The 13,673-nt window shown below is 33.6% G+C and overlaps 1 protein-coding gene across 1 annotated transcript in view; it reads left to right on the top strand.

The window, feature by feature from the left end:
• Positions 1-13,673, top strand: part of atxn1a (ataxin 1a) — a 112,676-nt gene that overhangs the window by 15,136 nt on the left and 83,867 nt on the right. Inside the window, exon 2 of the mRNA XM_016270778.1 lies at positions 13,055-13,220. The gene's annotated coding sequence lies outside the window, so the exon portion shown is untranslated. The remainder of the gene's footprint in view (positions 1-13,054; positions 13,221-13,673) is intronic.

Here is a 13,673-nt window from a genome sequence, read left to right as displayed (position 1 = left end):
TAGCATACGCTGTTTACGTTCAGTGGATATTCTCCAAAATGGCACCAGGGTGACACGGAGGAGACGAATTGTTGAATAAAGTGATTATTTTTGTTTTCTTTGCGTACAAAAAGTATTCTCGTAGCTTCGTAAAATTACGGTTGATGATGTCACATGGATTATTTCATTTGGATTATTATCCACGCAGATCAATAGGATCGAGTTAGTTAGAAATACCAAGGGTTCACACAAAACAAGGGGAATCAGCTTTTAGCTATTTTGTCGCCCGCAGTTGGAATCAGCTTCCAGAAGAGATCAGATGTGCTAAAACATTAGTCACATTTAAATCTAGACTCAAAACTCATCTGTTTAGCTGTGCATTTATTGAATGAGCACTGTGCGATGTCCGAACTGATTGCACTGTATTTTATGTATAATCATTTTCTATTACGAATTGTTGAATAAAGTGATTATTTTTGTTTTCTTTGCATACAAAAAGTATTCTCGTAGCTTCGTAAAATTACGGTTGATGATGTCACATGGATTATTTCATTTGGATTATTATCCACTCAGATCAATAAGATCGAGTTAGTTAGAAATACCAAGGGTTCACACAAAACAAGGGGAATCAGCTTTTAGCTATTTTGTCGCCCGCAGTTGGAATCAGCTTCCAGAAGAGATCAGATGTGCTAAAACATTAGTCACATTTAAATCTAGACTCAAAACTCATCTGTTTAGCTGTGCATTTATTGAATGAGCACTGTGCGATGTCCGAACTGAGTGCACTGTATTTTATGTATGTATAATAATTTTCAATTTTTTAAACTGTCTTATCATTAAGTTTTTAAATTCCTGGTTTTATTTTTGTGATTATTGTTTTTATGATTATTTGACTTTCTTTTATGTAAAGCACTTTGAATTACCATTGTGTACGAAATGTGCTATATAATAAACTTGCCTTGCCTAATTTGTGTTCCGAAGATGAACGGAGGTCTTATGGGTTTAGAACGACGTGAGGGTGAGCAATTAATGACATTTTTGGGTGAACTAACCCTTTAAAATCTATTAAAATAAAACACTAAAACTATAATGTATTTTTTTTATCTGTACCGTACCTTGGTATTTCATTTTTTTAAGACAACATGTTTTTAGCCATGCAAAATGTTATTCTTATTTTTTTTATACCAATACCATGGTATTGCCTTGTTTTTAGAAGTGTACATGGTATTACCTAGTTTTTTTTAAACATGCACAATGGTATTACCTTATTATTTTAAATGCACCATGGTATTACCTTGCTATTTAGATATGCACCATAATATTAACTTGCTTTTACACATACCGTTTTTTTACCTTGTTTTTAGACATGCACTATGTTATTGCTCTTTTTTTTTCTTTTTTACATGTACCGCAGTATTACCTTGTTACATAAATATGTGCTGTGGCATTTACCTTGTATTTTTTAGATATACACTATGATATTAACTTGTTTTTTACATGCATATATTATTTTTACATACACCATAATATTAATATTTTGAGACATGCACAATGTTATTGATAGGTTTCTTACATGTATCATGGTATTATTGTTTTTTTTCATTGTACTACCATGCTACTACCTTGTTTTTTGACATTGTACGACAACTATTTTATCATGGTATTACCATGGTTTATTTGATGTACCATAATAATACTGTGAATAAATACCATAGCATTTGGACTTGTATCATGCTAATACTGTTTTTTATAGATATTTACAGTACCAACAGTGAATTTCAATAATTTGGATTTACTAGACACGATGATACCATATTAATGGCATGATATTATTTGAGATAACTTTGAGAACCATGAAAATACTATAATTAGTGAATAATGTAATAATTCAGTGTCATGGATTATATCAAAATATTACTATCTGATATCACCAGTATGTTTTTGTCAGGGCAGGATGTGTAATTATTGAAACTGAGAAAGACAAGCGAGAGAGAGAGTACAGGCAGGTGAATAGAGAAGCATTGGAAGTGTGCTATATATTTCGTATTTTAATGCCTTGCAGCTCTAATCCTTGCATTATACCCTCTGTGGATTTGGCCGTGGAATTACCCTGTAGTAAAGAGCTCAGTGTATGTGACTAGTGGCCAGACACTGATAAGTAACGCTGATGGAGGGGAGGGTGCGGTCTGAGCGACAGCGAGAGTGTCTCTACTGTGTGCTGTTCAAGCTGAGTGGCAGGAAGCTAGGACAGGGAGAGAATCTCATTGGATGTGACAGTGTTGTGAAACAAACCAGCAGCAACATAGCAAGTGAATTACAGAAGCGGAGGTCTGGTGTCTGGGAAAGGACCGACTGCTGGTGTGTGTGAGCATGTGGTCGTGTGTGTACAGTGTGTGGGAGAGGCTGATGTTAGCACAGTCGTGTGCAATAATTTTTTTGTGTGTGTATGGTCGTGAAGGATTTTTTCTTTCTTTTTAATGTCTCCACTACAGCAATTTGAATTGCAATACTAATTAATTAAATAAGGAATGGCTGTATTTTAACACCCCATCTACACCGCAACGGATGACACCACTCAACAGCTTCTGAGCATTTACTAAATCACAAGATTAGGTGTGTTTGCGAAACATTTTTTTTATATAAATACTAATTTGTTTATATCAGTGTTACTGTTAACTAAAACTATGCTAACTTTGCTTTGCAAAGAAGTAAAATAAGTTTAAGCTGATAAACTAAAATGACTACAACTGAAATAAAAATAAATTAAAGCTACATAGAAATATATTATTAAAAAACCTATTCAAATGACAAAAGCACCTAACAAAATTTACCTAAAAAACTGAAACTAACAATAAAATAAAAACTGAAAATCTAAAAAAGATATAGCATATAAATAGTACAAAAATAATGTTGGTTTATATGTACTGTATATTTTGTATGTAATGTATGTCTGTGGTGAATGAAAATCCACATTCTTCCTTTTGTTTAACCTGAATATAAATTATTTATTTGCTCCAGAAAATGAGCAAAATGGTAAATAATTACAGAATAATTATGCACGCAGTTTTTAGAATTAACCTACAATCTTGTCAAATATGTGGCACACTTTAACTGTAGAAACATGTACTGTGCATGTTCTGTGCTTAATAGAACTTTTATAACACTGGAAATCTCTTTTGTTTAAAATGAACAAACATTTTAATCTTTGATAGAAATGATTGATAATCATTTTGTGCTTTTAAAAAGAAATAGACTATAAAAAAGAAAAAAGCTTAATCAGAAAAATGTCAATAATGATGCTTAAAATAATGCTAATTTTGTCCAAAGGCTATAAAGTCTCCAATATACTCAAGGGAGGATCAATTGAAAAATTATTCCTTGTAAAAAATAAACCTTCTTTTTTTTTTACCATAATACATTTGGCCCTGCAGTCTTGATTTCATCACCAATGCCTCTGTAACCTGTAATTCTCATCAAACTATATGGAGTTGTTTAAAAACCCAGAGATTAACCTAAGTTAGAGATGAATAGAAAAACATCTTCAACAAATGAATAACCAAGTCCAGGTTCTCTTGAATGAAACTGTGCCTGATATTTACAGATACTCTGCATGACTGAAATCATTCATGGACACAAGCAAATACTAAACACTGCCAAATTATCAACGTTCATGTCATAAAGCAACTAGAGTCCCTCTCAGTCTGATGATCATGTCTGGACTTAAAGGTATAGTTCACACACAAATCTCATTCACACGATAATTGTAATTGTATGGCAAAGAACGGCCAGCACATTCTTCGAAATATCTTCTTTTGTCTTCTTCTGGAGAAAGAAAGTAATTCAGGTGACATGATTGTGAGTAAATGATGACAGAACCTTAATGTTGTGTTACCTGTCCCTTTAAGGATTAAGTACTCTCTTAGAGCCGTAGTGTTATATTACTGTGAAGCAAGAGTCCATTGACAGTTCACTAGTAAGTCATTGTCATTAAGGTTGTCCTGGGTGGAGTGTTTGTGTGTGTTTTCATTATCTCTGTCAGCACTGTGCTGCGTGACTGGCTGCTGTGCGCCGACAGGTCAGAGGTCAGCCATCTGCGGTGAGTAGGAGAACTTTGAGCTGACCGATAGGGGTGTGTGTTTGTGGTTATGTAAGTGCCGCTGAGTCTAGCGTGTGTGTCTGTGCACCAGGAGCTTCATTCAGTAGCTTCTAAAGGGCCGTTCACACTGACAGCGATTTGTAGCAACAGAACAAACTGAAGTCTTTCATTTTTAGTGCGAGTTTGTGATTTCCGATGAACACTTGCCATGACTTAGTTAAAATTTATGCAAATGGGCAATGACGTCACAAACCGTTCTGTTCTGATGGGTGTGCCAAAATGCTACGTGGAAATAATACAGATGATCTAACCATATAATTGTGTATAGTATTAATTATGATTGCAAATTAATAATTCATTTTTAAAGGAGGTGAGAAAACTTTTCTCATATCTTGTGTTATTGATATTGTGTTCATTAAAGTCTGTGGAATGTCCCAGTTTAGATGCTAAGTAAATGTGTGTGTGTGTTTACCTACTTAACAATATTTTGGGGAAAAATTGTTATTGGGATATCCTCATTTGTAAACATTAGGAATGCACCGATAGGATTTTTGGGCCGATACCGATACGGATTTTAACAAACAACTATTAGCCGATTCCGATACCGATACCGATACCGCTATTGGTCAGTTGCATAAAGCAGGGCTTAAAAACGAGAAAAAAAGGATTGCTTCACTCAGAGCAGAATCGATATTTGAAAGTTTCTGTTTCTGTGTTCCTCTGTGAATCCGGTTTGAGTAGAAAACATACCGGTTAATAACGTTATTTTTTAAACTTTTTCTTTGCCAATAATAATAATAATAATAATAATAATAATAATAATAATAATAAAGTACAGCGTTTAATTTACAAAAAAAAAAAACATGAAGAGAGTCTTGATTGATCTCTCTTAGTCGTAGCCAATACAGCATCATCTTTTTCTAGATTTACCAAAGACCAATGTATTAAACAAAAGAAAAAACTGTCAACGCAATAAAAACATTAAAGACAGTTTTTCAAGATATTTAAAAATGTTTCAGCATGGATAAAAAAATGCTACTCTTATAAGTGTTAATTTTGAGAGGAAAAAAAACAGCCTAAATTAGTAGGCTGTACATTGCATTGTATTATTACATTCAGTAATAATGTAGGTTAAAATAATGGTAAATAAAAGCAAAATTACAAACACAATTAGGCTAGTTTAGTTCCCTTCTCTCCACAACAAATCCCCTAAAGTTGTATTTAGTCGAAATATAACGAATTAATTTAAAAACGAAACTGAAGCCTACCTCTCTCATTCGGCACGAATCCAAATGTTTCCACATTCGCAAAGTATCTGGATGCTAACCTATTATTTATTATGTAAACTATAGGCTTTGTTCTTCACTTGCATTATCGACGTAAAACATCATCCTTCACATTAGGGCTGATTAATCGAATGCGATTGTCATGCGCATTTTGTTAGTAAAACCGGTTCTGTAATCAGCAGGAAATCATCATCACGTGCTTTCAGATGGAGCAGCATTTACTACACAGAGGCGTAGTTCACTGACAAGTTACGCAAAAAAAGATACTCTGCATGACTGAAATCATTCATGGACACAAGCAAATACTAAACACTGCCAAATTATCAACGTTCATGTCATAAAGCAACTAGAGTCCCTCTCAGTCTGATGATCATGTCTGGACTTAAAGGTATAGTTCACACACAAATCTCATTCACACGATAATTGTAATTGTATGGCAAAGAACGGCCAGCACATTCTTCGAAATATCTTCTTTTGTCTTCTTCTGGAGAAAGAAAGTAATTCAGGTGACATGATTGTGAGTAAATGATGACAGAACCTTAATGTTGTGTTACCTGTCCCTTTAAGGATTAAGTACTCTCTTAGAGCCGTAGTGTTATATTACTGTGAAGCAAGAGTCCATTGACAGTTCACTAGTAAGTCATTGTCATTAAGGTTGTCCTGGGTGGAGTGTTTGTGTGTGTTTTCATTATCTCTGTCAGCACTGTGCTGCGTGACTGGCTGCTGTGCGCCGACAGGTCAGAGGTCAGCCATCTGCGGTGAGTAGGAGAACTTTGAGCTGACCGATAGGGGTGTGTGTTTGTGGTTATGTAAGTGCCGCTGAGTCTAGCGTGTGTGTCTGTGCACCAGGAGCTTCATTCAGTAGCTTCTAAAGGGCCGTTCACACTGACAGCGATTTGTAGCAACAGAACAAACTGAAGTCTTTCATTTTTAGTGCGAGTTTGTGATTTCCGATGAACACTTGCCATGACTTAGTTAAAATTTATGCAAATGGGCAATGACGTCACAAACCGTTCTGTTCTGATGGGTGTGCCAAAATGCTACGTGGAAATAATACAGATGATCTAACCATATAATTGTGTATAGTATTAATTATGATTGCAAATTAATAATTCATTTTTAAAGGAGGTGAGAAAACTTTTCTCATATCTTGTGTTATTGATATTGTGTTCATTAAAGTCTGTGGAATGTCCCAGTTTAGATGCTAAGTAAATGTGTGTGTGTGTTTACCTACTTAACAATATTTTGGGGAAAAATTGTTATTGGGATATCCTCATTTGTAAACATTAGGAATGCACCGATAGGATTTTTGGGCCGATACCGATACGGATTTTAACAAACAACTATTAGCCGATTCCGATACCGATACCGATACCGCTATTGGTCAGTTGCATAAAGCAGGGCTTAAAAACGAGAAAAAAAGGATTGCTTCACTCAGAGCAGAATCGATATTTGAAAGTTTCTGTTTCTGTGTTCCTCTGTGAATCCGGTTTGAGTAGAAAACATACCGGTTAATAACGTTATTTTTAAAACTTGTTCTTTGCCAATAATAATAATAATAATAATAATAATAATAATAATAATAATAATAATAATAATAATAATAATAATAATAATAATAATAATAATAATAATAATAATAATAATAATAATAATAATAAAGTACAGCGTTTAATTTACAAAAAAAAAAAACATGAAGAGAGTCTTGATTGATCTCTCTTAGTCGTAGCCAATACAGCATCATCTTTTTCTAGATTTGCCAAAGACCAATGTATTAAACAAAAGAAAAAACTGTCAACGCAATAAAAACATTAAAGACAGTTTTTCAAGATATTTAAAAATGTTTCAGCATGGATAAAAAAATGCTACTCTTATAAGTGTTAATTTTGAGAGGAAAAAAAACAGCCTAAATTAGTAGGCTGTACATTGCATTGTATTATTACATTCAGTAATAATGTAGGTTAAAATAATGGTAAATAAAAGCAAAATTACAAACACAATTAGGCTAGTTTAGTTCCCTTCTCTCCACAACAAATCCCCTAAAGTTGTATTTAGTCGAAATATAACGAATTAATTTAAAAACGAAACTGAAGCCTACCTCTCTCATTCGGCACGAATCCAAATGTTTCCACATTCGCAAAGTATCTGGATGCTAACCTATTATTTATTATGTAAACTATAGGCTTTGTTCTTCACTTGCATTATCGACGTAAAACATCATCCTTCACATTAGGGCTGATTAATCGAATGCGATTGTCATGCGCATTTTGTTAGTAAAACCGGTTCTGTAATCAGCAGGAAATCATCATCACGTGCTTTCAGATGGAGCAGCATTTACTACACAGAGGCGTAGTTCACTGACAAGTTACGCAAAAAAATCGTGATTTTATTGCGCAATTCTGAAATCGAAGGAATCGTTTGCGATAATGTCAGCTGTTTGCATAGCTTCTAAGCGAACTACGGCTCTGTGAAGTAAATGCTGCTCCATCTGAAAGCATGTGAAAATACCACATTTAACAACACATTTTTACTCCAAACTCACTTCATAACGTCAGTCGAGTTTTTGAAATAAATCCGTCTTTGAGATGATGTGGCTTCTTACACAGAATAAGGCACGCAACATATTTCATAGTATTTAAGCAGTGATAAAGGCATTGCATTATAAATATACTTTATTTTAATGAAAATTATAATAATAAAAACTCAGATAAACTGCATATTGCTGTAGTCGTGTGTTTATTAGTCACGTTGAATCAATGAAAGCAGTTGAATCTTCTGTTTATTCAGCTGCAGCGATAGGCATTTTCTGGGTTTCTTCTGCGAGGCGTATTTGGAGTTTCAGCGCAAGAGTGCCCTCTGGCCTTTGGATGGAGATTTACTGCTGATCACAGAACCGTGCTTCACTGAAAGATACGCATGACAATCGCAGCTTCTGTCGAATCGCAATCTCGATTCCATTTCGATTTATCGTGCCGCCCTACTTCAAATACAGTATAGGCTATATCAGCAGTGAGGCGTTGGTCACACTGAATGGCACAGACTGTACTACAGACTATTTAAATTGAGCAGTGTAACTTTTTATGTTTCTTTAACTGTATTTTATTTTGATAATGAACAGGCTGCGATGTCAAATTAGCAAAAATGAGTTGTATGTGCGTGTGAGGCTGTGATCAGTGTGATCACTGATGTGATCACTGCATTGTTTTCCTAACTGTTACTCCGTAATTTATGGTCATACCAATGCTGGTTTTGTAATACAGATAGAAGCAAAACATCATTCAAAACTGTAAAGCTTTTGTAAAATAAAGAAAACTGCTTTCTGCCATCTTGTTTTTTTTTCAGTGTACTTCGGAGCGTGTTACAATTATCCGAAACTCAGCACAATTATTTTCTTTCGTTTTGTTAATCTGTTAATGATTTAAGTGAAATATATTTTGTGTATAGGCCTATATATTACTTTTTATGTAGTCTATATAGTTTTATTCTGTTTTCAAAATCAGATTAAAAATCGGCCAATAAATATCGGTGCATCCCTAGTAAACATGTTATAAAAATAATGATTTTTTTTTTTTGCAGAAAGTTTTCTGTTAGGGTTAGGTTATAGTGGCCTAGTAAATGTGTGTAGCTATACTTCCAACATTTTTGACTAGTGAGGTCCAAAATGTCCTCGCTTTTCAAAAATGTACTCAATAATATAGTGAAACAAATATAGTGTGTGTGTGTGTGTGTGTGAAAGAGAAAGAGAGGGAAAGCTGAGGTTAAGACAATTTTAACCTTTCCTTTAGTATTATAAACACAGCTGCTAATGTGAATGGGCAGATGAACTTGACATTATGAATTTTTTAAAGACTGAAAGCTCTCAGGAACACACACACACACTGTAGATGCGCAAATGGGCCTATATAGAAGTGGTGAAGGTCATTTTGTTTGTGAGAAATTAAAGCTCCTGTATGTCTGTCTTTTTTGTGTTATTATTATATTATCTTACTTCAGAGTACTGTGCAATAAGACTAGTCCAACAACACTGAGGCTGTGAGGGACAGAAGTACAGATTATACTGTTATGTATACTCGGTTTATACTTTTGTTGTACTCGATTGATTAGCGGAGGAAAATATCTATTCTAAAATATCTATATATAAACATGTTTGTGAAAAAAATAAGACTAAGACACTAAAACTCCACATTGTGCAGACTGTTTTGGTTTAGTTTGTGAATAACAAAAATACACCATCCACGCTATACGCCATATAACTTAGCATTGTTAGCATGTTAATAATACCCCTTGACTTGTTTCGTAAAGGAACAAATACAAGTGGTATAGATTTGACTGTTTGTGGTCAGCTGCCATTTAACCATTACACTTCTGTAATTCGTCAGAAAGATGAGAGAGAAACAGCAGCCTGCAGCCCTTCTCAGCTGCTGAATTACGGGAAACAGAAACAAAGAGTGCTCTTTATGAAAGCGGGATGAGAAGATACTCTTTTTAGTGTAACCTAGACACTAGAGAGGCAAAAGTGCTGTTTGAAATGTAAAATGACTCAAACCGCTACCAACGGGGAGAGACATAGTCAGTAATATTACAATGTCACAATGCTCATGCCCTTTCTAAACTGTATTTATCTCGATTTTATTTCTTATATAGTAAGAAATATCTACCATAAAATAATGACCATATATATATATACACTACCACTCAAAAGTTTGGTATCAGTAAGTCTCTGATGCTCATCAAGGCTGCATTTATTTGATCAAAAATACAGAAAAAAACAGTAATCTTGCAAAATGTTATTACAATATAAAATAATGGTTTCTATTTTAATATACTTTAAAATATAATTTATTTCAGTGATGCAAAGCTGAATTTCCATCAGCCATTACTTCAGTCTTCAGTGTCACATGATCCTTCAGAAATCATTCTAATATGCTGATTTATTATCAGTGCTGGAAACTGTTGAGCTGCTTAATATATTTTGGACCTGTGATACTTTTTTTCAGGATACTTTGATGAATAAAAAGTTAAAAAGAAGAGCATTTATTTAAAATAGAAATATTTTCTAAAAATATACACATATAAAAATAATTGTATTCTTTTTTTTTTGTTGTTGTTGAAATTTTTTTTAACTTTTATTCAGCAAGGATTTGTTAAATCGATAAGAAGTGATAGCAAAGATTTATATTGTTAGAAAAGATTTATCTTTTGAATAAATGCTGTTCTTTTAAACTTTTTATTCATCAAAGAATCCTGAAAAAGTATCGCAGTTACCAAAAAGAAAATATTTGGCAGCACAACTGTAGCCAACATTGATCATTCTAATAATAAATCAGCATATTAGAATGATTTCTGAAGGATCATGTGACACTTTATACTGGAATAACGGCTGATGGATATTCAGCTTTGCATCACAGAAATAATAATAAAATAATAAAAATAATAATAAAGTATATTAAAATAGAAACCATTATTTTATATTGTAATAACATTTTGCAAGATTATTGTTTTTTTCTGTATTTTTGATCAAATAAATGCAGCCTTGTACCTTTTTTGTCACTTCCCAAATACCCAGGTTCCAGTAAGCCTGTGTCTTATTTTGACTGTGATATGATTAGGTTTTAAAATATCAGATGACTAACTGTTACTTTTAGTATGACTAAATAAATAGTTAATCTTAATAGTCAAGTCATACTGTAATGTGTGTAATCCCTATGAAGGAAGAGGTGGGAGGTGTTTGACTGACAGTGGGCGGGGCATCAGACAGTCGTTAATATTCTTTCCTGCATTTTTGAACAGTAAGCAAAATTCAGTGCCGCTGATTAAGACAAGGAAGGGTGATGATTTATAAGTGAGTATATTTGTCTGTCTATAATATATGTGTCTGTTGGTATGCATAACAATTCATAACATTTGCGTAAGTATAGCCTTTCTTTGGTGTTGTAGAAGTAAAACTGTTACTCTCAGTGGAGTCAAGGCTCCAGTATCATGTAAATCTCAACAAAAAGAGCAAAACTGGTCAGTAGAGCATAACAGAGACCACTTTTCTTGTTTAGGAATGATTTTTCCCATTAATTTTCTCCATTGGCATTTCATATCATTCTGTAATAAAGTCTTCTAAACCATGAACCACACCAGTGAGGGAGTGAACTACTAATTATGCAATTTTAACCACAATATAATCGAAGCTTATTGCAAATTATTGAAATATATAAGCTATTTGAGCTTATACAGTGAATATTATGCCAGTTGCAATGCTTTTATAAGAGCGCTCAGAGTCTTGAAAGGTTTATGCATTATGGATAAATTCAGTTTCCCTGTAGAGAAAATGAATTGTTATGAATTATGTTTTCAGTTCTGCCAGATCTGCTGAGGATGAACACCATGTGACCTACATTCACTGTAAAAAAAAAAAAAAAAAAAGAGTTAGTTTTACTCTGAAATCGCATCATATGACTCTTTTGTGAGTCACAAAAAACTCAGAGAAACGTTAATTTAATAAAGACTATATATTTATGTAAGCTTAGGGTTGGTAAGATTTTATGGTCTCTTTTGTTCTTTTGTCTTTATTTGATCAAAAATACAGTAAAAACAAATACATTTCAGTCTGGTTCTCAGGAGAGCACCTGGAGATTTGGTTTGGTGGTCACATAGGGTGACCCATTAAATATAACTATAAAAATTTTAATAATTAATTAAATTATTATTACACTTAATTTGGTTAGTTAGTTAGTTAGTTAGTTTGAAAATTAAAATAATAATAACGTTTTTTTTAATAAACAATAATAAATTGTTATAATACTATTATATTTAAAAATGTATTAAATAAAATACAATTATTTTATAGTACACTTAAAATACAATGCTAATATTTACTTTTTAAATGTTTATTTTTTTAATGAACATTCAACATTTTCAAATCTAAAATCCTCAAGCTTTTATTTTGGTGGGTTGCGGGTTATTTTGGGGATGCTTCAGTGTCACATGATTTTTCAGAAATCATTCTAATATGCTGATTTGCTGCTGAAAAAAAAACATTTCTTATTATTTGCAATGTTGAAAACAGTATATTTCAGTATTCTTTGATGAATTGAAAGTCCAAAACAAAACATTGTGACATTATACATGTTTTACTGTCACATTAGATACGTAAGTGACCACTACGGTTGTGTATGAATACATCACACGTGTTAAAAATACATTTTATGATATGTTTTATTAAATGTGCTTTTAAGGGTAACATTAGCAATTTATTGATTGATTATTGACTAATTAACTGATTAATTAATTGATCTTTTTTATTTTCGATGGATGATATAGTAAAGGAAATCCCAACCCTAAGGTGTCTTGCTGGTTCATACGGCTGAAACTATTTAAAGTACATTCTCAACTAGTCTCCTGTTACCTTGGTTACATATTCAAGAGGAGTGATGGTGGGATTATAAGAGGATCTCAGAACACATTTATTTTATTATACATAAAATATAAAATATGTTTCTCAAATTGATGCTGTATATAGTCAATTAACACAAATTTCTGTTAATAAAATGCAGTTTTAGTTCTGGATGTTAATTAGTCAGAAAAGCATTCCAATCATGATCAAATATACAGTCTAGCAGTACAATATAGGGTAATATAATGTAGCACAGCCACTGGGACCTGATTGCTTAAGTGTAAAGCTCTTTGTTTTTGTATGTGGCAGGGAATGGTGAGGGTTGTTGGAGCCAGGCAGACGCAGACGTGGACCGACAGAGTGGGAATCACGAGCCGTCCCCTCAGACAACAGGAGGAGAGATTTATCCATCCCCGTCCCAGTGGTTTCATCTGGACTCTCCTCTCCGATTGAACCTGGTTAAGATCCACCTGTGGTAAGACAGCAGTTTACTTTCACTTGAATGTTTCTGGATTGGCTTGTGCACGAGACTCATTCTTTCTTGGGTCAAGCTTTTTTACCCTTAACTTCAAAACAGATGTACTCGTAATAGACCTCTTATGAAAGAGAGGCTTGTGTGTTGTCCTCTGCCCAGTAGGATTTTCTGACAACTGGAAAAAACGTGGAGCGTTTTCTCTCCTTTCCTCAGTTGAGGTCAGCCTCATCACACATTTGTGCGAAAATGCATTAAGTGTCTATGTTTCTCTTCTTCTTTCCTGCTATACTTCGATCACTTGTTATCTGTCTTTCACTTGCTTACTCAACACTGCACTTCCTCTTTTTCCACTCACTGTTTTGGTATTTGTTCCTACCTCCAGTTGTCTTTGTCATCATCACATAGTTGTCTGGAATCCTCTCTGTTTTATTGTTTTTTTTGTCCTGTGATTTC

This window comes from Sinocyclocheilus grahami, unplaced genomic scaffold (assembly GCF_001515645.1).
Source record: "Sinocyclocheilus grahami isolate Dianchi unplaced genomic scaffold, SAMN03320097.WGS_v1.1 scaffold58.1, whole genome shotgun sequence".
In the NCBI taxonomy this organism is placed as follows: Eukaryota; Metazoa; Chordata; class Actinopteri; order Cypriniformes; family Cyprinidae; genus Sinocyclocheilus; species Sinocyclocheilus grahami.
Note: the sequence above shows the minus strand (reverse complement) of the source record. Positions and strands in the feature narration are given on the sequence as shown.